Source organism: Aptenodytes forsteri, unplaced genomic scaffold, assembly GCF_000699145.1.
Source record: "Aptenodytes forsteri isolate BGI_AS27 unplaced genomic scaffold, ASM69914v1 Scaffold166, whole genome shotgun sequence".
NCBI classification, from domain to species: domain Eukaryota; kingdom Metazoa; phylum Chordata; class Aves; order Sphenisciformes; family Spheniscidae; genus Aptenodytes; species Aptenodytes forsteri.
The window spans coordinates 2,765,950-2,770,238 of NW_008796110.1; positions in this window are offsets into that span (position 1 = coordinate 2,765,950).

Consider the following 4,289-nt stretch of genomic DNA (forward strand, 5'->3'; position numbering starts at 1 on the left):
CCAGCCGGCTGCCGACCAGCACCCCCAGGTCCTTTTCCTCGAGGCAGCTTTCCAGCCACGCTTGCCCAAGCCTGTAGCGCTGCATGGGGGTGTAACTTTTTTAATATACAAACTATTGAATCACATGGCTTGCTGTAGCATAATTTCAAAAAATATTTTCCAAGGTTATTCTTCATGAGAATGTATATTAGATTTTCAAAGGGATTTTGATAGCTAAACTGAGTAATAGCATTTTGAAAAGAAGACTCATCTGCAAGAGTACTATTGGATTTTTCTCTTAAATAAGGAAGTTTTAGTGAAATCTGCTATAAGGCCTTGAGTAAATAAAATACACAATTTAGCAAGAAGATGACACCATATAAGAACTAAATTATAATGCAAAGGCCATGCTTAAGACTGAAAAACATACTGTTTAAACCCTTGCTATTTTAAATGCATGAGGTTTCATGAAAAAACCCTTATCTTAAGATTTACTTCGTTTGTTTTAAAATTATGATCTGTCATTCAAAGGTGACAATATTCAAAGTATAGCAATATGCTAAGCAGCAGTTAACAGTAAAATGAAAATGAAGGAGCCATAAACAATATTAAAAAGTCTATTCAAACAGGCAAATGGGTATGTCCATTGAAGTAGGGTAAATAATCCTGTTCCTCTAAAGTGCTAGGAGATTTGTAGTTGCTGAGGTACTCGAGATCTCAATTATATTTCTCATCTAAAAATGGCAGCCATATAGAATCTGGATGGACAAACAAAAAGACAGATAAAATTGAGTTCATTGTAATCTATCCTTCTCAATTACCTATATAAATCAAATATGTTAATTTTTCACCAGCACTAAACTAGTTTTAAATGTGATATCAGCTTCCAGTGAATGCTATATACACATTGTCCTTTGAGATCTACCACCCAAATACTGCATATGACCAAGTAAGAACATTTTGAACACTTTGTAAATAAAATAATAAATATCTATGCCATTTAGATTGTGAGATGAAACAAGATCACAGCCTGTGGTGATGCTGAAAAAAATCCATAAACTATCTATAATTCAGCAATAGAACAGCAGGAAAGAACAGCAGGAATACCTAAAGCAGGATTTTCAAAAGAAAACAATTCAATATTTTCCTATTTAAGACAGGGGAGGCAAAAACAGAAAGAAAAGGAAGAAGCTAACCTTCAGAAAAAATACATCAGTGTAACAGATGGGAACATTTAAAATGTGAGAGAACTTGTGGGGCAGAAAGTAAATTCATCTCCCATGTTGCAGGAATGTTGCAAAAAGGAAAAAAGTTATCTGAAGCTTTTATACTTTGAAAGCTTCTGTAGTAAAAGTAAGAAAGTTCGAGAAAATGTGATGCCTATATTTCAAGTTGCTAAACATATGTTGGGTGAACTTTTCAACCTTAAAATAGTGTTCTAAAAACCAGAAAACTACTGGATAAGTAACTCCCACATACACAGCCCACCAGAACACCCACATCTTGCTTTTCTAGCAGACACAGTGCTTACAGCTCCTGTTCTGATGGAGAGAAACAGGCATTTAGACAATTTCTTAATGACAGAACATTTGGTAATGGTGGTTTAACAGCCGAGGAGGTTTGTTGTAGGGTTTTTTACGTGCTTTCAGAGGGTCTTTCTTTTTTTCCCATTCTCCTATTGCCTGTAGAAGTTTGCAGCAATACTTGGAGAAAAATAGAACCATAATGTAATCAGAGTATCAATTTAACATAATTTTAATTACAAAAGAACTGTGGTTATAACAAAGAAATAGAATAAATTTGAATGTTTATTTAAATTAGATTAGACTGCTTTGGCTTTAATATGTAGTCAAAATATGTCATCTATGTGGTGGGTTTTTTATCAGTGCATTATGGATGCTAGTAGGAAAACCACGTTGCAACAATTTGCCATTATTTCAAAAAGTTATGAAGCCTTACTGCAGAAATAAAATCTAAGTATTTTGCAATTAAGTGGATATAAAATACTCTGGATAATATGGCAGAATTCTTGACAGATCACTTGGAAAGTGAATATATGATAGAAAACCTCCACAGGGATCAATAGGTGCTCTATGTCAATGATCAAGACAGAGCACAGAGAAAATCATGTGATGGTTGATCTCTCAGTCATGGGACAGAGCACTGAAAGCAAAAGACCCCAAACTACGGACATGAGTATAGACAATACTGGAACTGCAACAGCGATGACTGCAATTCTTCCTCAGATATGTAACTAAAGTACAGAAAGCTTTAATGAATCCTCCTTATTGAATCGCACAATTAAATCAGACAACTTTTGTTCACATTGTATAAATTGGGAAAAATCATAAGACGACAAGAAGTTAGGTATTTATCCTTAACAGGGAGCTGTGATACCCAAGAGTAGTATACTTCTAGTACCTAAACAAGCTCACTCAGAGTTGCCTGTATGTCACAGCTTTGTGGTATGACATACACTTGCAGCATTCCTCTGTCAAACATAACTGCCTCTGTTCTAGAGGTTGCTGATATTCCCTGGCCAAGAAATGTGGAGCTCCTGTACCTCCAGAAACCGTGCAAGGACTAATCATGTATGAAAGCTTTTAAAGAAAAATTCTGAAACTGAGCATATAGTGTTTCCATTTAGGTGAAGTTGTGCTCAAGAGCACAAATGCAGAACAAAGTCAAGTGAGATGCTGCTGTGTTGGCACAGCATTTACACTAACATCAGTGTGATGCATAAATATTTTATCGTAGACAACCGTATCTGCATTCTCCATGCTAATTGTACTATCGTTGTTACAATGGAAAGAAATCATCAACTTAAAGAAAGTTTTGAAGAAAACATGGGGAAGAAAAGGGTGAAGGACAGAAAAAATAGAATAATGACAATGTTTAGCAGAGCAGGGTATTTAATGATGAGTGAAGGAACACCAAAACAATGGAGAGATAAGTGATGGATAGTCTTCCATTACTGTAGAAGAAAATCAGAAGGGGAAAAGTAATGGACATAGTTGTTAAGGATTTAACACCCTAGCAAGGATATTTGTAATTGCCTGTAGATCATAGAGCTCTCTAATGGCCCATCATTCTCGCGATGAAATTTAAGACACTGGTATCCTGAATAACTCTCTGCCTGCATAGAAAGAATAGTAGAATAAGGGAAATGAAGTTCTCACAGAGCCCATGACAGATCCTGAAAAGGGAAGAAGAAGGAGGTAAGAAGAAGCAGGTGAAATGAAGAGTTTTTCTAGGGCTGGGAGAATGAGGGAGCTTAGGAAAGGGAGAAGGAAAACATGCACAACTTCTTATGGGAGAAAGACCTAGAAAAACTGGCAAGAGGCTGATCCAGATTCCCAACTTCAAAAGGCAAAGAGATAAAAAAAAAGAATTGGAAGGAAAGTTGGACTAAGGATTCCAGAGAATGCTGAATAGAGTCAGAAAATATAGGGGGAAAATGTACACAAGGACTCTTGCACAGGACACTATAAAAGAATGGAGAATGATAGGGGCTAAAGATAAAGCTCTGGCATAAAAACAAACATGAGAATTGAAAGGATCCAATGAATAAAGCATGGGAAGGGAACACATAAGGAGCCATTGGGAAAGTAATAGACCAGCAGCCAAGATGCGTACTGAGCCCGGCTGGCAGGAGCAGCAGACTGCCATCTCACCAGTGCGGCTGGTTAATGACGTGGCTGTACAGCTTGTCTTCAGTTCTCTCTGGGAGAATCTACTGATCACAGACTTTATAATTGGAAATGCTAGACTTCCTAACTACGTGTTTTACAGCTGGGAAGGAGTCTACTGCTCTGGAAATCATGGGGAGGGGATTTGGAAGTGAAAATGAAGGACATGACGCAGTTCCAATGGATTTTCAGAAACATCTTTCAAAGTGCAATTCCCCAAAATAAACAATGTGAAAAGCAAATAAACTTATTTTCTTCATTCTGTGTCCCTTCCCTCCCCAAACAAAAAGAAAAAAAGACAAAATCAAAGTAACAATTCATTGTTCAAGTCAAAAGGTACTCTGAAATCTAACAGTGTAGAATGATCTTGATTCAGAGCTGATAAAGAAGAAAAATGTATAGATGTAATTTCAGCTTTGTACCTACATAGTCACCATTATGCTGAAACTTAAATAAAACTTGCTGCCATGTCACTATTCATGCTATATTTGTATCTCTTGCTTCCACGCAGTGCATTACAGCACTACAAGTGTATCTTCTTTAAGTTCTAAGAATCTGTTTATTTTTTCATTGTAAACTGTGCAGTAATCTTAAGATCTGAGCTGCCTTCCTGAAAGCAAT